Below are 25,977 nucleotides of genomic sequence, written 5' to 3' on the forward strand. Positions count from 1 at the left end.
TTCATGTTTTGTCAAATTTTATCTCCTTTGCTCTTCCTATCCTACCACGTTATGTGTCTGGCATTACAACAGTTACTGTAGCTTTTTTTTTTTTTTTTTAAAAAGGATGAAGATATTGCCATTAATCCCTAGAAGCTTATTATTTTGTCATTCTTAGTTCATAAAGCTGCTTTGTAAAATAAACAGAGTACACAGGATCATCCTAATTTTACACACAAGGAAATAAATTGAGGTTCAGAGAAATGGAATTCCACACACACATTCACACAATGCTACAAAGACCTGGTTATTTTATTTTATTTTATTTTATTTTTATTTTATTTTATTTTACTTTATATTTTATTTTTTTATTTTATTTTATTTTATTATTTTATTTTATTTTATTATTTTATTTTATTTTATATTTATTATTTTTCAGCAGGCACTAAACTCAGTTGTGGAACTTGAATTCATGACCTTGAGATTAAGAGTCCTGTGCTCTACTGACTGAGCCAGCCAGGCACCCGAAGATCTAGTTCTTCTGAATCCTGGTCCTATGTGCTTCCAATTATAAGGCTTTGGACAAAGAACTATGAAGTTAAGGAGATTCACAAAAGACTGGTGATACGGCATAGCCTCCAGCCATTTCAAGAAAGATGAGTATCATTAACCACCAATTACAATAACAGAGAACACTCTTGTATGGGTGGACTGTTTAAGGTCAATGATTATCAGTATGTTCCATTTACGGTTGTGGAATACTGAGAAAATGAATTAGATTAGCTTATGTTTCTAACCTGGCTGGGCCATCTACTCTGCATGATTCCGTTGGCAACTTGTTTCATTTTTATGGGTGATAATATGGGGTAAGAGCTAACTCAACCCACACAACCACTGTGATGTTCATATACAATTAACTCATGAAAAAGATGCATTCATACGGATGATTAAGCAAATGCAGGGAAAAGAAAAAAAATAACAAAAAGAAAATAATTTGGCCATTACTGAGCATGAGCATGATGAAAAAGAAGTCTCTTACATCATGATGTTGCACATGAGAAGGGTAGAAAATATTTTTATCCTGCCCGCTTGAGCCCCCTTTTTGTGAACAGATGGATATTTATGACCCTAGGGCTTTAACCGAGAAAACGTTTTTTAAATAATGACAAACAAACAAATTTGAATGAATTATGCCATCACTGATAGAACATTAGCAATTTTATTTTCTAGAGTTCATTTAATTAAATAATTTTAAATTCCTTGATTCATGTTTCATTCGATACAGTTATACTCCAATATTTTGATTTTCACTTGTATCTTACTGGAATTGTTTTCATTGCATGTGCATTTCATTATAAAACTTAATTCATTCATCATTTTGGGGTTCATCTCAAGGTTTCCTGATCATATTTTATGTTACTGTGATTTTTTTTTAATTTTATAGATTTGTTTTAACTAAGTCAAAATTTCCTAGGTCCGGGATCAAATTTTACCAATAAATCTTCCATGAATATGTAGTCAATAACAAATTCTACTTGTGCTCAGTTTTAACTACTATTAGTTTTATTTTGGGTCTATTAATTCTCACAAACCTAAATTTCATGACAATCTGATAAAAATTGTGTTGGAGTCCAAAGGGGAAAGGCAAGATGACTTAGTTTAAACATCATAATTTAATACGGGAGACAATCATAAATGCTGTAGAAAAGTCTCCTTCCCTAGGTGATAGTGGAATCCCATATCTCTTTCAGATATTAGAATATTTGAGCCACCAGATAACTGAATCTATGAAATAGGAAATTATAGCAATATCATACATGGGATATGTAGATGCTGCCAAAGATGGTTTACCACTCATTATACCTTCGTTCACATTAACAGACCTGCAGATCTATAAATGCAGTATTAAGATTGTTCTTTAGTACAAACGATTAATTCTAGACCATGCAGAACCATTCATACATGGGCAAATATTAATTTATCAATCAAAATTTATCCCACATATAAGGTACTAAAATTATTCATCTGGATCCCCAGTTGAGGCTTTTGAATCTGGATCCATAGACTTGTCTCCACACAACAAATGTATCTACAGGGAGTGCCAGCCACATGCATAATTATATTCTTATTTATTATCCAGAATTAATAACTATGCTAGATTTACCACTGAGTAAAGAACAAAAGGAATCTGTTAACTTGTGTCCTGGCTCATTGTTCAAAGTCCAGGTTCTACACTCTTTGTAATGTAGTGTCTAGAGTCTATTCAAAAGAAGAACACTAATCTACACCTGATTGCTAAAGTATAGATTTAAAGCAAGTATTTAAACAGAGAATGGCTTGTACATACCGCACAAGGCAAAACTGCAATGAGTAGTTGGTCAGATTGTGTGAGGGTTATATAGGACAATAGATTTTCAAACATTTTTTTTTATTTAATAGTTTTTTTCTTGGTCTCCACATCTCATACTTTATTTTGTAGTCAAGGAAATAAATATGCAAATTATGTTTTATAAAACATAGGTAAGAGTAAAATATTTTGCATAAGTTGATAAAATAACTGGATACTTATATATATTTAGCTATACAGTCTCGTTTAAGTCATACACATTGGATACAGTTCTCAACACCTATTTTACATCTAAATGTATGTGATATTCCAAAAACTCACTAAGTTCTAGAGAATAAATAAAATAGAATGAAATATTAAATGAAAGAGTATAAGCACACCTTGGAGATATTGTAGGTTCAGTTCTAGAGCACCTCAATAAAGTGAATATTGTAATAAGGCAAGTTAAATGAACTTTTTATTTTCCTGGTTCATATAAAAGTTATGTTTACACTGCATTATCATCTAGTAAGTGTCCAAAAACATTATGCAACATATCTTAATTTGAAAGTATTTTCTTGCCCCAAAGTGCTAAGCATTATCTGGGCTTTCAGCAAGTTGAAATCTTTTTTTGCCGGTAGACGGTCTTGCCTTTCTGTTGATGGCTGCTGACTGATTGGTGGTGGTTGCTGAAGGCTTCGGTGGCTGCAGCAATTTCTTAAAATAAGACAATAATGAAGTTTGTTGCATTGATTGATTGTTCCTTTCATGAACAATTTCTCTGTAGCACGTGATAATATTTGATAAAATTTTACCCACAGTAGAACTTCTTTCAAAACTGGAGTCAGAAAAAAATCAAACCAAACCAAACCAAAAGAAACAAACAAACAAAAAACTGGAGTCAGTCCTCTCAAACTCTGCAGCTGCTTTTTCAACTAAGTTTATGTAATGTCCCAAATTCTTGATTTTCATTTCAATAATTTTCACAGCATCTTCACCCCGAGTAGATTCCATCTCAAAAAACCACTTTCTTTGCTCATCCATAAGAGGTGACTACTCATCTATTCAATTTTTATCAAATTGCAAAAATCAGTCATGGCACCACTTCTAATTCTAGTTCCTTTGTTATTTCCACCACATCTGTAGTTACTTTCTCCACTGAAATCTTGAACCCCTTCAACTCATCCATGAGGGTTGGAATTAACTTATTCCAAACTCCTACTAATGTTGGTATTTTGACCTCTTCCCATGAATCACATACGTGATTAGTGGCATCTAGAATGGTGAACCCCTTCCAGGTTTTTAGCTGACTGCCCTGTTGTGTCAGAGGAGTCACTATCTATGGCAACTATTGCCTTATAAAATGAATTTCTTAAATAAGACTTGAAAGTCAGAATTGCTCTCTGGCCTATGGGCTGCAGAATAAATGTTGTGCTAGCAGGCATGAAAACATTAATCTTGCTGTGACTCTCCACCAGAGCTCTTGAGTGACCAGATGCATTGACAAAGAGCAGTGATATTTTGAAATGATTTTTTTCTCTGGGCAGTATGTCTCAACAGTAGGCTTAAAATATTCAGTAAACCATGTTGTAAACGCATGTGTTGTCATCCAGGCTTTGTTGTTCCATTTACAGAGCATAGGCAGGTGGATTTAGCACAATTCTTAAGAGCCCCAGAATTTTCAGAATGGTAAATGAGCCTCGCCTTCAACTTAAATTCATTAGATACAATAGCCCCTAATAAGAGAGTCAGGCTGTCCTTTGAAGCTTGGCCTTCCACTCTCCAGGCATGAAAGTCCTAGATAACATCTTCTTCCAATAGAAGGAAATCTTGTCTACATTGGAAATCTGTTGTCTAGAGTAGCCACCTTCATTAATTATTTTAGCTAGACCTTCTGGATAACTTGCCGCAGCTTCTATATCACCATTTGCTGTTTCTTCTTGAATTTTGATATTATTAACATGGATTCTTTCCTTAAAATCCATTGAACAACCACGGCTAGCTCCAAACTTCTCTTCTGCAGCTTTTTCACCCCTCTCAGCCTTCATAGAATTGAAGAGATTTAGGATCCTGCTTTGTTTTTAGGCTTTGGCTTAAGAGAATGTTGTGGCTGCTGTGAGTATCTATCCAGACCACTAAACTTTCTCTGTATCAGCAGTAAGTCTGTTTCACTTTCTTATCATTTGTATGTTCACAGGAATAGCATGTTTAAATTCCTTCAAGAGCTTTTCCTCCACATTCACAATCTGGTTGATAGTTTGGGGCAAGAGGCCTAGCTTTTGGGTTGTCTTGGCTTCTGATTTACCTTTCTCACTAAGCTTACTAATTTCTAGCTTTTGTTTTAATAGGAGAGATGTATTACTTTTCCTTTTGAACACTTAGAGGCCACTAGAAAGTTATTCATTGGTCTAATTTCAATATTATTGTGTCTCAGGGAACAGGAAGACCCGAAAAGAGGGAAAAATGTGCAGGAATGGCCTGTTGACAGAGCAATCAGAGCACACAGAACATTTATAGATTAAGTTTGCCATCTTATGTGAGTGTGGTTCATGGCACCTCAAAATAATTACAATCATAACATCAAAATCACTGATCATGGATGAGCATCACAAATATAATAATAATGAAAAAAGTTCGAAACACTAGAGGATTGCTGAAATGTGACAGAGACACAAAGTGAACAGATGCTATTGGAGAAATGGGGCCAATGGACTAGTGTGACACAGGTTTGCCACAAACCTTAGATCTGTAAAAAATGCAGTATTTAGGAAGCAAAATAAAGCAAAGCGCAATAAAAAGAGGTATAGCTGAATTCAAGCTGATATTTCCTTTACGTAAACCTCAACTGGAGGTAGAGGAATCATACACATGACATACGATTGTATATCCATAAATTAGACTTAACGGAATTGACCAATATTCCACGTGCTCTTTCAGTATGTGCTCTATGATTATTTCATATTTTAATAAATGAGGTCAGAATTGCATCCTATTTAAAATTTAATGATGTAATAATGTTTGAAAAGTTCAAATTTTGATTTTTTGACACGGTGAGCAATTATAAACATGATCTGCAGCTTTTTCTTTTTGTCTCTGCAAAGCAAACCCAACACATCAAAAAGCAATTGTAAGTTTACAAGGCTCTCTATGGCTTAAATTAACGCTCCCAATATTATGCCGAATTTTAGCAGTCACATCTCCTGGTGGTGTATACGACCCAACAACAGTATTAAAAGAAGAAGTTATAGGCTATCACCATAGTACAATATTTTCAAGGTATGAGTATGAGCACCTAGTAATGAACATTAAACTCACTGTAACTCGTAGAAATGAAGTACAGTATTTTCGGAAGAGCCATTTAATGCTCTAAGGCAATACAAATGATTCCATGCTTCATTCATAGAGAGATCCAAGTTTAATTCTAACTGGATCCTCATGATAAATAGCTTCCTGATCCACAAGAGCTTTTCCTGAAAAAAGTTTGACTCCGACACATCTGATCCATTGTAATCATAGCACAAGTGATCTTCCGGTGTCTACTCTTTTCTCACAGTAATATATTCCAAATATAGTAAAAGATCGGTGTTCCTAAATCACCAAAGTTTTTGCTTCACTTAAGAAACTCCAATGTCCCCAGTTTTTTCTAGTATTGTCTTGTACCCTAGATGCTGATACCCGAGAATCTAGCACAAGGCACTTTCCAGGCCCATCTGCCACAATTCCTACGAAATAATTATTGGATCTCTTGAACTGGTCTGCTCCCTAAACCTGCTTTCTCTTAACTGTATTTCTCATGTTTCCTCTAAAGAGGGAAATATCTACATATTAAAACTGTAGTTATTCTTAAGGTACTGACTCAAAAAAAAAAGAAAAAAAAACTTTTTTCTCAAATCTTGCTTCCTGGAAATCATCTCAGTATCTTTGGAATTTTTATAGCACCAGTAACTTATAAATAATATGACAAAGCCAATTATATCACTAGAAGGCTGAAAGATGTTTATATGTTTGTATATGTGGAGTTTTGGGGCAGGGCAAGTGGTATCTTATGTCTCCAGAATATATCAAATATCTACTGAAAGAAAATACACAAATATTTGTTGAGGTTCTAGGTGACTCTAAATGTTTAAAAAGAGCACTGAAACCTCTAAACATTGATAATTGCATTTGAGTGTTGGCTCTATCACAGTCTAACATACTCAGTGGCAGTCTGAGACGGTAAAGAAGGAAACATGGATGTCAGATTATCTGGGGACCCTTCTCTGCTTCACCAGTTAACCAGCTGGATGGCTTCAGGTAAGGTCTCAGTTTTTATCATTTGCACTATTATAAGTACCTTTAGAAATCACCTCACTCAATCCTCACAACAGACCTGTAAGTGTCACTGTCTCTCCTTCACAGATGGAACTAGAATAGGAGCAAAACTCATTCAAAGGTTTACCGTAGTAGGGTTGTTTGTTTTAGTACTGAATTATTGTACTTCTTAAAACATCTTATTTCCCCAACCCATGGAAATGTCTCAAGAGGCGTTTCTTCTATAGATCAGTACCCCCGTACTCCTCAACCCCCAGTAAGCTGCACAGTGCTGGACACACTGTGTGGCTGAGTAAGCACATTGAGCCTTGGATTGAATTCTTACAGACAAACGTCAGCCTAAAATATGGCACTACTAAAAATTGCATATGAGCTTTCTTTTTCTTTTTTGTTTAATAAATTTATTTTGAGGCCTTTCACTGTTAGCCTTGGAGGAAAGGCCGTTTCCAAGAATAAACTGCAGTCAAAGTTCTTACCCCCGTACTTAGTCTGACCCAGGATGTATGGCAGCTTTCAGTCTACCAACATCTGAATTCCTTGCAAGTGTCCCCTACCAGTCACCTTGCAGGTTCACACAACTAACAAGGACCAGCACGCACTTCTGGAGGGATTAGTTTGGGAACTGTTAAAAGGAAAGAACATATTGCTTTGTATTTGGAAAAGTCAGACATGTATGGCTCCACTTTATCTCCTGTCCCAGAAATTATAAACCCAGACCCTTATAATTCAAGTTTTATAAGTTCCTAATAGTCAGAAAACGTGCCTGGGCTTCGGGATCAGAAATTTTATTGATGTCAACTCTCCTAATTATAATTGCACAGTAAGTATTAAGTGCTGTTAGCAAGAGATAGACAACCATTACGCAAGTACCATGGATAAATGGGTCTCACCCTGTTTATTTTGATTTTTGTAAAAGATCCTTCAGTTATTCTTTAGTACTGGTTTTAATAGTAAAAGAATTCATTAAGGGCCCATTTATATATGTTACTTTTTTGATGCTGCTCGAGGCCTGTTAAAGAGCCATAACCACAATTCTTTCCCAGAACATTTACGACCTACCCATGCAAGGAAGAGTGAAGGTTTTGCTCTTTTAAGCTCTTCACTAACACAGCCCTTGAACACCCGGGACTTAACAGTGCTCAGTGCCATACCAGAATTCTCAGTTCCTTGGAGAGGCAACTCCCCTAAGCCTAGATAGAACCAGTCATCTCTAGTTGTCTCCTTTGAAGCACTCACTTCAACTGTTATTAATTAACGCTGGCATTGATTTAACAGCCATCTTCCTGGCTAATCTGTAAAACTCCACAAATGTAAGGCTAGGTCTATTGCATTCTGCACTCAGACTTAGCACAGTGCATGGCATATCATTGTCCATCAAATAGCTGTTGAATGAAAAAATGTATTACCCATAAGATATTTGGTTTAGGCAAATATCCCAGGGTCTAAACATTGCAGAGTCTAGGAAGGATAGCAATGGTTAGGTTGGCAAAAAGATAGGGAGAAACTAGGTATTTCTTCAGGGGATGTGAAAAAGAGCAAAGACTGATGTACATACGGGAAGTCAAACCATGAAGGCTTTCATTTGAAAGATTGGGGTAGGGGGGTTGGACTGACTGACTACGCTTAGTGCATCCATCCATGAACATTTTAACCAACTAACGTAAGTTTATATTGTCAATGGGTGATATCCGTTCTGAATGAAATTTCCCCATCCTCCCTTGCTTCCAAATCACTGCCCCTGGAAGGAAGTTACCAGTGGTTTGGGGGCAAGCCCCTGCCCAGCCTCTGCCTGAGCAAGGGCTGCAGCCATCAGTCAGGTTCCAGCCAATACCTATTTCCTCAGGAGTTAGGCACAACCCAAACTGCTGGCTGTCACGGAGGCAGTAGAAATGTTAATAGCAAAAGCAGCAAACATTTTTCATTTAGGCTTTTCCTTTGTGATGCTAAAAAAGTGAGGTAAAATATCACCATGGCAATGAATGAAAAGCTGTTAAATCTGCAGGGACATCAAAAGTGTTAGGCTCCCAGAATTAAAATAATGAGAACAATAGTCTCTCTGGACCCTTCCACCCGTGTATATACACACTACACAGACTATGAGAAACCTTTCCATCAGATCCAGAGAGTCAGAAAGTTTGAATATCTTAGCTGTGCACTTTCATTCATTGAATTCTAAACTACTTTGGCTTTTAAGCAAACGTAGAAATAAAGCATTTCACAGTCCAGGTTTATGCCAAGACTCTCTGCCTCTAGGGAGGCCCCCATCCACGTGCACACCCTTAGACTAGGCCTATTCCTTTTTAAAAATTCTAATCTGAAAATGGCACATTCTTCTGCTTTGCCCTCTAGCCTCTTTGGCAGACTATCAGGATCCCCATCTCCTCCTATGGAAGGTCTAATTATTAAGTAATTAAAATGCATTTAATAAAAAGAGACTTATCAATTGGGGGACAGACTTTAGGGCTGGAAACATGCCTCGCTTTTAAATATTCAACAATGTGGTGATATTCTACACCTGCCAGAAAGCTGCTGTAAATGCTTTGTTTGCTCCAAATTAAAGCCTTGAGGCTATGTCCCTTCAAAGCCAGGACCTTGTTTGCCCTCGTTTAATTCACAAATTAGCTGACGGGAAGAGAATAAAGGTAATCCAAAGAGAAGTTCTCTAGATTTGGTCCTTTTCAGAAGCCAGAAGACCAATAAAGGATTCTTAGAATTTGTTATAGCATATTTCCGCCAGCATGTCCCTCTGAGAGTTATCATTTCCCTTTTTTTTTTTTTTTTTGGATTTTTGTTTTAGCTTCATTCTCATTGGCAAAATTGCCAATAGATAGTTGGCAAAAGAGCAGTTGCTCAAAGGTGGCAATGCAAAACAAATCTAGTGAGTATGTCCGGTGGGTGCCAGCCATACTCTCCCAATGTATGATTTTATAAGAAACATCCATGTGGCTAATTAGTGGAACCTCAGAAGGATGGATGAAACAGAAGTATGAAATGAAAAGGAAAATCATATACTCAAGAATGGCAGCACACAATAAACTCATCCCCTAGGCCAAAAGTAGTCAGAGACATGTCATCAAAGAAATGTTTCTCAGAATCACCTTTGGGGTCTGTTCACTATAAATGTTCTGAAGGACTGGTACTTTTCCCAACCCTTAAAGACCAATTAGACATAAGGCTTGGGACCAGGTGGTCATTTGGGGTATCCTATATCTATGAGTGATCAAGAGCCAGTTTGAATGCTGATCTATCATAATCTCACCAAGCACCCTTGCTGGACTCTTGGTCTTCAAATCCATGGAGTAATTCAGGAGTCTCCAAACCATTCTTTTAAGTAACATAGCTAGGGCCTCTGATAGCCTGCATGGTGCCTTTATAAGTACTGGGAAGGAGTGATCTTTGAAGAGATGAAATTTTAAAAGGTGCTCCATAGGATCGGCCAGCTATCCAGAGCTGGATTTCAGCTCCACACCTCAACTCTTCTCTAAAGACTGTTACCAGATATGAATTACACCATGTGCCATCGGCCTTGCTCCTGCTGATTTCATTATCCACAATCAGACAAGCATGATTCAGCCCCTCCAAGTCTTTTGTTAACTTCAACATCAAAAGAGGTAGATTCTGGAAGCACTCATCTAGGTAGCATTAATAGCTTTTCCTTCATTCATCTGAGTTATTATAGAACATCTATTTCCCAGCACAAGATTAAATAATGAAGAAAGCTTTACCACCTTTTCCTCAAACTTGCATGTTATTGTCTTCTTGAATATAGATCCTCCATAAAACCTAATCAAATTATATTGAATATCAATGTCATTATTGTACCTGAAGTTTAGAATAGAATCCATTTTAACAGAAAAAGTTATATAGCAATCCCTGTATAGTGGCAGCTGCCTTTCCTCTTAGCCTTACTGTCATATCTCTGATGACTGAAACTGGTCATTACCCGTATGGATGTGTTATGCCAAGTGGAAACTCATATTTATGGTGAAGATCAATTAGGAGTTGTTTGCTTATTTTATTTTATTATAGGATTTTCATATGGCATTTTAACGGGATTTTTTTTTTAATGGATCAACTTCCAATATAGAAGTGTTTGTTAGAAATCAAAAACTGAAAATACAGTTGACTCTTCAACAATGCAGGGGTTAAAGGATGCCATTCCTCCTGTGCAGTCAAAAATCCAAATATGATGTTGGCTTCCCAAAAACTTAACTACTAATAGCTTACTGTTGCCTGAGAGCCTGATCAATAACATGAACTCCTGGGATCCCTGGGTGGCGCAGCGGTTTGGCGCCTGCCTTTGGCCCAGGGCGTGATCCTGGAGACCCGGGATCGAATCCCACTTCGGGCTCCCGGTGCATGGAGCCTGCTTCTCCCTCTGCCTGTGTCTCTGCCTCTCTCTCTCTCTCTCTCTCTCTCTCTGTGTGACTATCATAAATAAATAAAAATTAAAAAAAAACATGAACTGTCAATTAACAAATACCTTGTATATGTATCATATATTGTATTCTTACAATAAACTAGAGAAAAGAAATTGTTATTAAGAAAATCATAAGGAAAGTGCTGTAAAGTACTGACCTGCTTTTTTTTTTTTTTTAATTCTGCATGTAAAAAAAAAAAAAAAAGAAGAAGAAAAAGAAAAAAATCTGCATGTAAGTGGACCTGTGCAGTTCAAACCTGTGTTGTTCAGGGTCAAATGTATAAACAAAAATGATATAGCACTTTAGCCTATTAATGTTGCAAAGATTTCAAAATGATGACTACCAATGCTTCCGAAAGTAGCATTTTATAAATTGATATACTACCACTGAAAAATAATTTGGCAATGTGCATTATGACAATTCAATCCAATAACTCTGCTTCTAGGAATCTATCTATAAATATATGAAGAAAAAAGTTAGATATATAAAATAATTCAGTACATCATTATTTAAAACAGTGAATGATAGATAACGGAATAATTGTACAACTGATGATTGCTTAGGCAAAATATTGCATATCCACTCTACTAAAAATTATACAACCATGTAAAATTATATTAATACATATTATTAAAAGTGAGAGAAAATTATTTTTCCTTTTTTCTAAAATAAGCGTATCTTAAATATGCAAGAGGAGATTTTGCTAATGATTCTAATGCTCTGTTCAGTGTATTAAATTCAATTGCAAACAAGTCTTCAAGAACATATTGATTTCATGAAAAGATATTTCCCTCCACAGGCTTTGACCATAACTTTATATTCATTCTCTACTCTGTAGGTAAAATCCTTATTATAAAACCTGAGATTGGTTTGTAATCAATAGTAATAAGTAATTTTACAGAACTCAGGCTTAGGCTTTTCATCAAGCTTAAATCTCATTATGCGTGGCTAATGAATGGTCACAACATTCATGAAAGTCAGTTATGAATGTGGCTTATATTTGTTGGGCCTACTTATAAATTGTACTTAATTCAAAGCAAGCAAGTCATTCAAAAAACAAAAAAGCAAACTTTTAAAGTTGTATGATATTTTGTTTTACATCATGTCATTGTTCCCATCCCTTCCTTACTTTGCCTAGGTTCTCCTGATAGCTCTGCCATGAGCCGCTTCCACCACTGATGATATCACCTCATGGAATTTTCTAAATTATTCATTTCTTCACTCAGTGTGATGATTAATTTTACATATGAACCTGGCTGGGCCACAGGGTAATAGCATATTTGGTTAAAAGATAATCTGAGTGTATCTCTGACGATGTTTCTGGATAAGTTAACATTTGAATCAGCAGACTGAGTAAAACTGCCCTCCTCAACGTGAGTGGGCCTCATGCAATCCACTGAAGGTCTGGATAGAGCAAAAAGGCAGAATCAAAGAGGATTTGCTCTCTGCCTGTCTTCAAGCTGAACATCAGTTTCCTCGTGCCTTTCAATGGAGACTCAGGAAAGGAACTTATACCATCTGCTCTGCTGGTTCCCAGATTTTTTTGGACGCAAACTGAAACACACATCATTTGCTCTCCCAGGTCCCTAGTTTGCTAAGTGCAAGTCCTTGGACTTCTCAGCCTCCTTAATCACACAAGCCAACTCCTTACAATAAACAAATAGTTGACCCTTGAAAAACATGGGGGTTCAGGGCACCAGCCACCCCCTCACATAATCAAAAATTCATGTATAAATTTGGACTCCTCCAACACTTACCTAATAGTCTACTGTTATCAAAAGCCTTACCAATAACTAAGCAGGTAACTAACATGTATCTTATGTTATATGGATCATATACTATAGTCTTACAATAAAGGAAGCTGTAGAAAAGAAAATGTTATTAAGAAAGTCATAAGGAAAAGAAAATACATTTATAGTACTGCACTGCATTTATTTAAAAAAAATCCAGGCATAAATAGACCAATAGAGTTCAAATCTGTGATGTTCAAAAGTCATATATCCTACTGGTTCTGTTTCTCCAGAAAGCTCAGGCTAATATAATCTGTCAACATTCACTGGACTCGTAATGTGTGGCAGGCATCATCCTAATTGCCTAAGGCTTACAATGACAAAATTAACAATGAATACTAGCTTCTTGCCCCAAACAGCTCACAGTCTGGTAGGAAAAGCAAATACGCAAGGACAATACTATATAAATACACTGCGTTATGGGAGCAGAGATGAAAGAACCCTTAGCGATGTCTGTTGGAAAGGGAATAATAAGCAAAGAGCTCCAGAAATGGTGGAACGTGGCTGGGTCTTGAATAATGAAATGGGTTTTCAACAGGTACCGAAGATCCAAAAGGACATTCTCAATAGAAGAACTATGTGGGGAAAAAACACAACAAAACAAAAAGCCTGAAGACTACAAGAGATGGTAAATAATTCAGTAAATGATGGAAAAATACTAAGGCATCTGTATAATTGCTTTGTTTTTCTACCATATATGAGAGCTTGGTATTAAAGAGAGCTTCTTTAATTTTATCATAGGTCATGTGTGTTTGACTACAGAAGTACTATGAACTCCATGAGGGCTAAATCAGTAACTCCTATGTCTTAGTATTACTCCCCTGGTACACGCAGCACTCAATAAACATCGACTAATCTCCATGTTAATGAGGGAAAAAATTAATATCATATTTGTGCTATATTAACATGTTATGTTACGTGACAAATTATTCTATTTTATACTTCTGTTAATATACAGTTACTATTTGGGTAATAATTCACTCTTCCAGATTTTGGAAATTCAGAGGAGAGAAATGAGATTCACGTTCAGCATATTTCATGAGTGAAACATGACAAAGCCCCAATTAATAGTGAATAAGCAGAAAAACTCAGCAAGAGATTATCCTATCAGTTTCAAAGGTTATTAAAAGAAGAATTTTTTGGATTATGATTGTTTCAAACTTTCAATTGAGCATATTATCCAAAGTATTAAATTACCTTCTATTTATCAATCTAGTAACCCAAATGCTTATTTTATTAGTATCCAAATGCTTATTTTGTTAGTATCATTTATTGAGTGCGTACTAGACACAGTATTAGGTATAGTAATACAAAGCATAGCCTTTATGTGTCTATATAACACAGGGTCTTATTGACGTTCTCTGGCAATATATTTTATTCTCTGTTTGGTAGGACCACTCTCAGTAAAAATGATTTTTTTTCTCTCAAAAATAAGTAGCTGAGTCCTATATTTAGAAATTGTAGACAGAGACCAAAGAAAGGAGAAACCAAAATGGAATAAGCTTTCAAGTAGGCAGCAAAGAAAGTAGTGTTAGCTCATTACCTTTATTTCAGTACATAATTGATTAAAATTAAATTGATAATGGCTAAGATTCACATCAAACATATCAAAATGATTCATTTTTTATCTCATAATTTAGTATCTTTGTTTTTCCTCCCCATCAAATCCATCAGTAACATGAGAATCAAGAAACCTCAGCAAAAAATAATAATTCAGATTAAAGACTTCTGGTAAATTTATGCAATTTTCATTTTGATTTGGAAGTACCTCCTGGGAGAAAATTGGAGCTGATGAAATGACTTTGCATGCTGGGCATTTGCTCAATGAAAATACAAAGCCAGAGTATTTCACCTTAACTGCTGAACTTTTGTAGTTTTCTACCTCTTGTACTGAGATCCTGAGCAAATAAAAGCTTTTCAAAGAATTACCAAAATTTTTGGTAGCTTAGCTCAAAGTCCCCAAATATATCCATTATAATGAGTCATTCAAAACGAAGAACACAAAAAGATGTTTGACACCTACATTCATAGTTCGGGATGTGTCTCAAGAGTCACCTGCATTAAAGTCCACTACAAGGGTCTGGAATATTCATTTATTCAGACTCTTCTGTTTTGTACTTACTCCCCAGCAATCATTTGGCTGTAGGAGAATTTCAGTAAATGAGAGAATGATAAATCACCCTTCCTGAAAATCTCCTTGTCCCAAATGCACATATGTTACTTGGACTAAGGAGAAAGATGAAAAAAGGGGCAAGCCTGAACAGTTACAGACATGTTTCCCCCTGATTCTAAGAGGGCCAGAAGTAGGGTACAGGTGTGTGTGGTAGGAAACAAATTATTCCTCCAGAATAGCTTTAAGTGTCAAGGATTAGCATACTTGAACAGTTTTTATAGAATCAGCAGCGATATTTTTTCTAAGTTTGTTTATTGATCTTACCAGATCTTATGAGCTATGTAAATAGAAGCATTAAAGTATTAAGAAGTATGTCTTTAAAAAGCAAAACAAAACACATGGTTCTTTAATACAACAAGAGTTTTGAGGAGCCTGGCAGATTAGCCTGGAAATGTAGGCAGGGGTAGATAATTCAGATACCTTACACCATCTCAATTTTATTTCAACTGCATTGAGAAATGATTAAAAGATCGTGAGCAATGTAAACACAATACATGGTTGGATTTGCATTCTTTGAAGATTGTCCCGGCTGTTGTGCAGAGAATATTTGTAGGATGTGGTGTGTTAGAAGGCAAGGACGTAACAGGAATCTTAGAACCTAACAGTAGTCTGCATGAAAGAAAATATGGCTTGTGTTGGGAAAGGCGGAGCCCACATGCAGTCTCCAGGCCACACCCAACTGTGTAAGAATGGTCCTAGGACCTTGGACACTTCCTTACCAAGAGATAAAGAGCCAAACCCCTTGTATGGAGTTTACAGCCAGGAATGAGGATAGCTTTCTCTGTCTCAGGCTCAAGGAGTGCTCCTCTGCTTACATGCGTATATCAGTGGCCCTCAGGTACGCTTGCAGCTTTGTATATTGAAGACTCCACAGAGGAGGGATTAGGGTCCTGCTGCTGTGCAGAAGGGGTGCAAATAGGCCACTTGCCCTGTCTCAGCTGCCAGGGGACCCACAAGCCCTCTATTGGAGCTGACCTTACTCTGTCTCTTCTCTATGTGAGCAAAACACTGTTCTAACGAAGCAGCACTTGACCATGTTTTTTTCCTTGGCCCCTCTGATACCAAGGTGCAGCGGGCTCAAGTGTCCGGAGGCCTCCATGGGGACCAGTAACTGGTGCACAGTGCTCTGCTCCACAGCTTGGGCAAGTGAGGTGACAATGAAAATGGAGAAAACGATGAGGTACATTCTGAAGCATATTTAAAAGGACCCGTTGAAGGCTGAATGTGGTCTGTAAAGGAAAGGGATAAATCAAGAATGCGCCCAGATTTGATCAAATATTTAGGTTGTGATCTAAAGGATTTTGTTTGGGTTAAATTGGGTCAAATGTGTTAGTTTAAAGGGAAGTAACAACAACAACAACAAAATACTTAAATAAGAGCTGTGGTACTGGGGTGCCTGGGTGGCTCAGTGACTGAGCATCTGCCTTTGGCTCAGGGTGTGATCCTGTGGTCCTAGGATCGAGCCTCAGTCCCGTATCAGGCTCTCTGTAGGGAGCCTGCTTCCCTCTCTGCTTGTGTCCCTGCCTGTGTCTGTGTGTCTCATGAATAAATAAATAAAATCTTAAAAAAAAATACGGTATAAAATCTGAACAAGAATAAGAGATCAGCTAAGTTACTGGATCTAAGTCTAGTAATCTCAAAAATGAAAGGACTAGAAAATGTGATCATCAAAGTTCTTTGCATATATAAAATTATATAATCCTGTGATTCTATCTTTAAACAACGTAATATGTGGCCAGACCTTACATTCATCCACCAACCTTTAACCAAAGTAATCTCATTAACACACTAGAAACCATTAACTATTGGAGATATTGAGGCAAAATAAACATTTCTCATTACTGCCCTAATGGAACTGCCAATCTAGTAGAAGATGTAGCACTCATCAGGCGTTTACCACGATACTCCAAACGGAGGGCCTAAACATAAGCTTGGAGATTTGTGGTTGAGAGAAGCCAAAAACATTTGCCCAAAGTTGCAAAAATCCCCGTAAATTAGAATTACTCTTTTATTCCTCCATTTATAATCACAAATAAGCAATATTATGACTTACTGAGGCTTTTCGTTAATTTAGAATCATTTACCCTAATTTATTTTGGCTCTGTAGATCAAACTCTTATTCTTAACGGCTATCTAAAATACTATTATTTTAAAGTCATATAACTTTCAAAAGAGAGAAGATCAAAAGTGTAAGTTCAAAACAGCTAGATTTATCCTAAATTTTGCCAAGTTCTTTCATATCACTTTGAATTTTACTTTCTTTGAAGTAAACTCTTTTTATGTATGTTACTCTTTTGGCCTCAGCATTTTGAATTTGTGACAGTCTTTAGAATGATTTACAGATACTTCTACATCAGAATGGTGCCTGAGACACTTAGTGGCATTTTACTGTAATCTCCATCTATCCTTTCCAAAATATGCTATTGAACTGATTCTTAGATCTAGAGCCATCTAGTAAGATGCCATGAAGTCCAAGAATCTGATGTCACCATGAATGATGTATGAGACTCATCTTTAAGGCAATGTCTTATCTGTAAATTTACCAAGAATTACTTTATATAGCTTAAATTTGAGGATCTCAAAACATTGCATTAGTTCCCAAATTTCTTATTACACATGAACCATAGGGAATATATTTTTCTTGAGTTTATGAGATCATTCACTCCCTATCTTTATTTTCTTTAATTCTCCTTTAACAACCGTATGTCCTATCTTAACTGGTCTTCACACGGAGGTTCTGAACACGGCTTTGTACTTTCCCATCTACCTCTTCAGTTTTGTCACCTTCTACTTCTGATCACCTGTCTGATTTCTTTACCTTTTCACACTTCACGAGGGATGAACTTTGGCTAAATTTGTTTACTCTTGTATCTTCAGTGTCTGATACTTAGTAGGCACTCAATAAATATTTGTTGAATGCTCAAGTAAAGTATCTGAACCCAACTCAACTTTCTAGATCCAAAACAAAACTATTTTTTCCCCTTTCTTCACTGGTATCACTGAATTTATTCTCAGCAGCACATATTGGTAATGATCAACTATTTATTGTTATCATATTTTCGTGCATCCCTTCTTATACCAATTAAATTTCAGATTGCTCAAGAATACATATATGACTCTATTTTGTGTGTGTGTGAACATTCATGGTACACAGTCATACGTAGTGAAGACATTGGATAGTACCCTTGTTTTAAGTCTGATCACACTGAGGAATGGTTATTTTTGCTTTGCCTATTTAGTTAAAGGGCCATCAATTAAGGAAATTGTAAAATAGTTGATTTCAGTTGATTTATTTCATTTTAAAATTTTGACGACTGGTCCTTTCCATTACTCAGTATTTTGGTGATGACTTCAATTTGTGGGGAAATCTCATTATTATGGTGTAGAACTTATAACTTGTAATAATTTAGTACCTAAAGAATTAAATTCTCTTTCTCTTTCTCTCATCTATTTATCTATCAAACTTTAAGGAATTGGATTATCTTTGAAACAGCATCAAGAAAAGGTTTGTAAGCGACTTAATTGTGGAAACAAGATTTATAGTACTGTCTATTTTTTTTTTTTAAGTGGCCACTGCTGATTCTGAAATGTAGGTTTTGGTATACTTTCTAACCCACTTATCAATCCCTGCTTTATACCGATGGCTTTGATGCCAATGTCTAAATACCCTTTCACAATTATTCTATAAACTTCTCAAAAGTAAGAATAAGACTTCAATTTCTTTGTATTTTCTTCTGCTTAGCACAGCGTCTTTGTAGTATGTGCTGAATTGCTCTTGGTCAATCAATTATTGAAAGCCTGATCTTTCATTTGTCCTACTTCTATAGTCTTTCTATCCTCTAATAATTATCTACCATCATCTCCAGAATTTTTAAGTGGTTTCAGGAAAGGGAGTATGAAGATAAACCAATCTTAGACTCATCACTTAAATTTGGAAAAGGCTTTAGAGCCCACATAAATCCAATAATTTCATTTTATGGAAAAAATATGTGAATATACAAAATTATTCATATTAATATTTGATACAAAAATGCAAAATTGAATATACAAAATTAGTATTTTTACTCCACACCAATTATTTTTTTCCCAATTTTTATTAGAGGTTCTCTACAGCTAAGTTCATGTCTATATCTGATTTACTGACATACCTATGTGTATATGTGTATTTATGTACATGCTTAATAAACTACAATGTTTGTGTAGGTGTGTGCCTATATATGTATGTTACATAGACACAGATACACGTATAGAGAGGTGTGTGTATACTTACATACACACAACCATAGTCAAATATACACATATATCCCTCTATATTACATGTGAGTTTCTACATACATATGCATATTTACTTCACATAAGTTCCTGCAAAAATATAAGTTAATCATTGAAATAAGCAGAGAATTAATTGGGAAAAGGAATCATATTATGATAGCACACTGTTCTTAATTGTTACAAATCAATTCTGTCTTAGATACCTGAAATGACTAAGTTATTTCTTCATTAATATATATGTATTTGCCCTTTAAAAAACACTTTCCATACGTGTTTCTTCCCACTAATTTTTCGAGTTATCAGAACTAAAATCTAAAAAGATTAGCTGACTCCAATTTTAGAGAAATGGCAACAGTCTTATAAATCATAAACTTGTCCATAATACAGATTTTTAATATGATTCGAACTCATGAGAGAAGATGCCTTATTATTCACACCAAGCTGAACTGCTAATTTTCAGAGACAAATGCACCTGTGGAAAAAGAAATCATATCTTTAAATTGTATTATCCACTGACAAGACCACATACTGTTCTGTCCTTGTTGTTAATGCAGAAATCAGAGGGTGTAAATCTCTTCATTTTCCTGTCAGCACTTCTGGCCAGGGTGTTAATGGCCTGCAGCCAGGAAGTTGTATAGGCTTCCAGCCAATCAGCAATGAAACCATTTAATCGGCTTTTCAAACAGGAAGCACAAGTTGGGGAGGTGGGGGAGCTCGGTGCTAATGCATTTAGATGAAAACATATTTTAAAACTGCAATTAAGACAAGGCACAAGAAGTCTTCATCCTTTGTGATACAAAGTGGGTAGAAAATGTTTCATTTATTAAGTGAAAGGCTAATTTTACTGATTGAAAATATATTATCAGCATCTTAACAGATTTGTTTTCCAAGGCTAACCCCAGTCTTCCCCTGCCAAGATGAAAGGAGTCTCATTCTTCAGAGAGAAGCAGCAGAAAGGTCTCCTGCTTGGAAAAACCAACACATCTAAGGGCAGATGGTTTGGACTGGTACAGAGGCTGTAAACTGTCTAATTCAGAGATAAATTGGATTGAACAGTTATGACCACATTAATAATGGCCACTAACAGTTGGAGGAGCTATACAATGAAGTTTTGGAAATGCATCTTTTGACATTCTTGGAGAAAAAAAAAAATTAGAAAGTTGAGACAAACAATTGCCTAAAACATCTTGGGAGAGACATTCCCTGGTAGCCACAAGGATTGTATTATAAAAGCATTGGAGATCACATAAGTTTTAAGCAATTTATTTAAACATTTGTTAATGATGAGAAAGGAAATGACCATTGTGGACAAGTTTTAAAAATAGAAGTTTATACAATTAGCGTCTTTAAGTCTTCATTGCGCAGTATAAAACTCTGAACGTCTTTTCTTTGCCTTTTGATGGAAATATCTTTGCAGTTAAAATGACACATGTTGAGAAAACACAACCTAAAGCTTTAAGCAGCACAAAAGGTAGAAAATAACATGCTTGATTCTCCATTTCTACAAATATATATTAATGCTAAGTTTAAAATGGTAGGGGAGGGATCCTTGGGTGGCGCAGCGGTTTGGCGCCTGCCTTTGGCCCAGGGCGCGATCCTGGAGACCCGGGATCGAATCCCACATCGGGCTCCCGGTGCATGGAGCCTGCTTCTCCCTCTGCCTATGTCTCTGCTTCTCTCTCTCTCTCTCTCTCTGTGACTATCATAAATAAATAAAAAAATAAAAAATAAAAAAAATAAATAAAATGGTAGGGGAAAAGGTAGTACAAGGGTAGGCGAGCCTGCATTGATTAGGCTTAAAAGTTGCAGAGTGAGGACAGGATTTAGATAAAAGCACAGAGAATCTACAAAGTCTTACCTGAATTTTAAACTCCGAGTGGGTTTTGCAATACCTGCTGCAAACTGCTGTTTGACTTGCAATCTTGCTTTTCTTTCATTTAACACGGACATGGCTTCACGCACATTTATCATGGCCACTCCCTCCAGTATTAATCTGGTATTAAAAAGTTTAAGCAAGGGAGCCCTTTTCAGGACCCTTCCCTCCAAATTTCAAATCAATATAATTTAGCAGTGCTCAGATTGCACTAGAGCAGCCTAGGAGGTCATCTTGAAACAGAAAGTCTCTGGCAGGGGTCAGCAAACTCTAGCCTGCAAGCCAAATCTGGCTCACCATTTGTTTTTGTAAAGCCCTCAAAGTAAGAATGATTCAATTAAAAAAAATATAGATATATATATATTTTTTATGACATGTGAAAATAATGTGAAATTCAAGTATCCATAAAACAAAGGTTTATTGGAATATAGTTATGGCCCTTTGGTCCACCTGTTGTTTATGCCTGCTCTTAAGCTAGAGTGGCAGAGTTGTAGCAGGGACTAGATGGCTTGAAAATCTGCAAATACTTACTATTCAGTCCTTTAGAAAAAACAATTTGATTTCTGTCTGTGGTGATGTTGGCTTAGGAGTGCTAAATGAACTAGTCAATTTTATGTCAATGTAGTTGGGAGGATAATCTCCCAATCTGGCACTGTTCATGTGTGTGATTAATTGCATGAAAATGATCGCTTAATACCTTAACATCTCAGGCACACACAGCCCCAGAGGGCATTTGCTTATATTAAATGCTACTTTTATGAAGACAATAAAAGAAGTGAAAGGCAAAAGAAGGAAAACTTTGTGAAACAGCTCTCTTTGCACTTTCTCTTAGGTCCCATTTACTCTCTACAGCCACTTCGCTGGTAACCAGTAATGAGTTAGGGACAATGGGGCTGGGCAGGGCTAGGTAGGGGCCCACAGAAGCAGGCTCACAAAAATCCCCGAAATGCGGAGGTATAAGGAAACCAGAGATAAGGGAGCAAGCCAGACCACCCTGCCCTAGGTGTGGGGGGAGGGTGTCTTTTTATGACAGTCATCTGTGACCAACAAAGAATAACCAGACCCCAAAGAAGAAGTAAGCCACTGAAGATGTTAGCACCAGTCATAACTCAAACAAAGACAGCACAAGATTCTCAAGGCCACAAGCTTCCCAATCAGTCCTCAATAAAAGACCAACCCTACAAGCCCTCACTGGCAACCCTGTCGGGACCCCTCTCACTTCTGAGAGCTTTCTCTGTATCTTCGCTTAATAAACTTCTATCACTTTACTCACTCTCCCTTGTCCATGAGATTCGTTCTTCGACTCCGTGAGACCAGAACCAAGCTCTCCCGTATCAGTAATAGCATTTGTTATGGCAGGGATTGCAGAATTTTGCAGAATCTGGTATTAGAGAAGTTTAAGCAAGGGAACCCTTTTCAGGACCCTTCCCTCCAAATTTCAAATCAATATAATTTAGCAGCTTTTTCTCCTAAGTCTTCAGTATGACATAAATGCAAGATGGGATTATGAAGTGATGAGTTTGTGCCTGGGCAACAGTTGAAATCGTCTTGTTTGTACCAACTAGTCTACTTATATTCCCATGTATCAAAGATTCTTAAGACTACTTCCTTTTGAAATGTTTTCAGATATTCCAGTACATTAATTTACATATTCAAGCAGTATCCATTGAGCATCTACTATGTGCTAGATATTGCTCCAAGCCCCCAAGGAAAGCGTAATAAATAAAAGATAAAAAAAATGCCCTGCCCTAGTAAAAAATTATATACTTGTAAAGGGAATCAGACAATAAATAAATAAAACCCAAGTGTAAGAGAGGGTGAAGACTATCATAAGATAAAATACATCAGGAAAAGGGAGTAAAGTGAATGGAAACTGGGAGCTCTGGTGATTTTAGATAAGGAGTTCAAGAAAGGCCTGACTGAGAAAAAAATCTCAAATAGGTGAGGGAAAAGGCCAGGAAGTTTTGTGGACAAAACACAGCAAGCCAAAGCCCTGAGGTGGGGCACATGGGGGATGGCACATGAATGGTCCTACAGAGGATGCAATACTGAATCAGCCCCCAAAGCCTACTTGAAAGGTCATCTTGGGTGAAGAAGAGGAATAAAGTCAACCCATGTTTTTAATCCAAGGGAGAAAGTGTGTTGTGCCATATGAGAGGGACATGGATAGTAGAAGAGAGACACGGATAGTAAAGTGCCAGAGGGACAGTGAGTCATCCAGGCTCAGGAAACAGGTTGGGTTTTGTGACAGGTGGATGGTCTGGACTCCTTGAAAGGATGGAGATGAATCAGGTGAAGGTGGGCAACACAAGGGAAGGATGTAATCAGAAAATGCTGTGCAACACCACGCCACCTGAGTGGTGTCAGTCTGGTGGTTACTGCGAAATGAGATGAACCAGAGACAAACGTAGGGAACAGATTGAACAACCAAAGGGAAGATGGAGGAAGGAGCTAGTAGAATCAAGGATGCTGGGTAAGAGAGTTTGAGCTGAATCTCATAGGCATTTGCACAAATGTAATATTCCATGGCTGTAAAAATGGGGTGAAATACTCAGGAATGGAATAATTAACATTATGATTAATGTACAGTCATAATGTGCAGTTATAAACAACAGGTGGACCAAAGGGCCGTAACTAATCTGATCAATTCAGATTGGGTGTGTATGTGTTGGGGCGACAGGGCATGAGAAAACAGACTCAGAAGTAAATATAAAACAGTATTTGCCTCTAAGTTTTTTAATAATCTCATAATTTTCACTGACCTTACCTTGGAAAATCCCATTATATGTCATATTTGACTGAAAAAGATGACCAAAACTTTCCTGAAATTTCATATTCTGCCTAGAAACAAATACACACACATTTATACACGTACATGTATGCATGCGCGTGCACACACACACAGACACACACACACTATCTCTTCTTTTAGACCAGTGGATCTTACCTGAGGATGATTTTGCTCCCCCATGGGACACTGACAATCTCCAGACATCTCCCCACCTTGCTCCCAGTTGTGACATAGAGTGGGTGGGAGCCAAGGATGCTGCTAAATCTACCATATGGGAGGCGGCTCCACACAACCCAGAATTATCTGGCCCCAGAGTCAATAGTATTGAGGTTGATCAAGACCAATCCACATCAAGGCAAGGCATTAGTTTCAAGGGTAAATTTGCCAGATAAAACATAGAACATCCAGTTTACTTTGAGGTTCAAATAAACAATGACTGTTTAGTGTAAGTATGTCCCATGCAGTATTTAGGATGTTCTTATAGTAAAACATTATTCATTGTTTATTTGAAATTAAAATTTAACCAGACATCCTTGGTTGTAAATAATAATAATAATAAAATAATAATAATGACTCTAGTAAATTAGTAATGCAACTCTAAATAACATTTAACATGGAGAAAAGGAGTGTAGACCAGTGCCAACATGGATTAGAGAAAAGCTACTAAGAATATCAGATCAATAAACTATAGATCGCTAGGTTCATCAGGACACACACCAAGTAAGTGGCAAAAAAATGTAAGAAAGGATGAAAAGTCTTTCCTTTCACTTTAATTTGTGCTCCATCTCACCCACATGGTCTAACATATTTCAAATAAGCCAGTATGGCCTATGATCTCCTCATCCCTGGGCAGGTGTTCCAACAGAGTGAATTGATGAAAATGAGACAAATTCCTTGCTTTTAGCTTCAATTTGGAGAGAACGTCTTCAGAAGACATTGTGGTCATCTCTGACAAGGCTTAGCTGTTTCGCCTTGAAAAACTGGTAGCAATGACAAGAGAACCATGAGCCTGAAAAATAGAAGCCTCCCAAGGATTTTAAGGGCTGAGCACCACAGCACTGTTAGGGGCCTTACTACCGATTCCACATCAATCGGTGGTGGCCTTTGGCACCAGTAACAACATGAATATTTTATACTATGGCTTCCCTGACTGCGAGTTTAGTTTTTATCAACAGCTTAGATGATACTTGAGACTGCAATTCTCTTTGATACCCTACTATTATATTTTCTGCATGTGTTTCTTGGTGTTTTATGAGTACACAGAGAACATTATATTCAATGTTTGCATTTCACATCTCCGTCTGTCAGAAGAAGACAGGCGGATTGTAATGTGACCGCATTTTCTTTAGTAAAAACTAAGACGAGTTATATTCAGTGCTGTTTGGATGGTTAGGTTGAAATAATGAATTGCAGAGGACTTTTAAATGCATCGGGGGAAATTTTTATTGGTTCTACTAAAGAATAATAACAAGTAGCTTTTTTTTCTTCAGGAGAAAAGTTTCAAAATCCCAAATAAAACTTTCTGTTTTTGTTTAGAATGAAGTTTATATGTAGTAGCAATAGTAACCCATAAAGAAAAGATAATATAGATAGGATCAAAGACTGGATAAAAAATTAAACCTGAAAATTTTTGCTCAGAAGAAATTCATCATTTCCTAAGCATGGTCAGTTGGGTTTAAAAAATGACAACACAGGAACCCTGGGTGGCGCAGTGGTTTAGCACCTGCCTTTGGCCCAGGGCGTGATCCTGGAGATCCGGGATCGAATCCCACGTCGGGCTCCCGGTGCATGGAGCCTGCTTCTCCCTCTGCCTATGTCTCTGCCTCTCTCTCTCTCTGTGTGTGACTATCATAAATAAATAAAACTTAAAAAAATAAAAAAATAACAAAAAAAAATGACAACACACCAACAATTGATTATAAACTCAAAAATGATTTCACTTTTATATTTAAACATCTATATAATATGCCAATGTTGACACTAGTTAATTTTGATTATAAGGAAGTCCCTGTGACCTCTTACTTATATTGCAGTGCTAGAA

At 36.7% G+C, this 25,977-nt stretch overlaps 1 protein-coding gene across 7 annotated transcripts in view; it reads right to left on the reverse strand.

The window, feature by feature from the left end:
• The window catches only part of DCC (DCC netrin 1 receptor), a 1,086,838-nt gene that overhangs the window by 589,388 nt on the left and 471,473 nt on the right, over positions 1–25,977 (reverse strand). The gene's annotated exons all lie outside the window — the stretch shown is intronic.

Source organism: Canis lupus, chromosome 1 (genome assembly GCF_048164855.1).
Source record: "Canis lupus baileyi chromosome 1, mCanLup2.hap1, whole genome shotgun sequence".
Taxonomy (NCBI): Eukaryota; Metazoa; Chordata; class Mammalia; order Carnivora; family Canidae; genus Canis; species Canis lupus.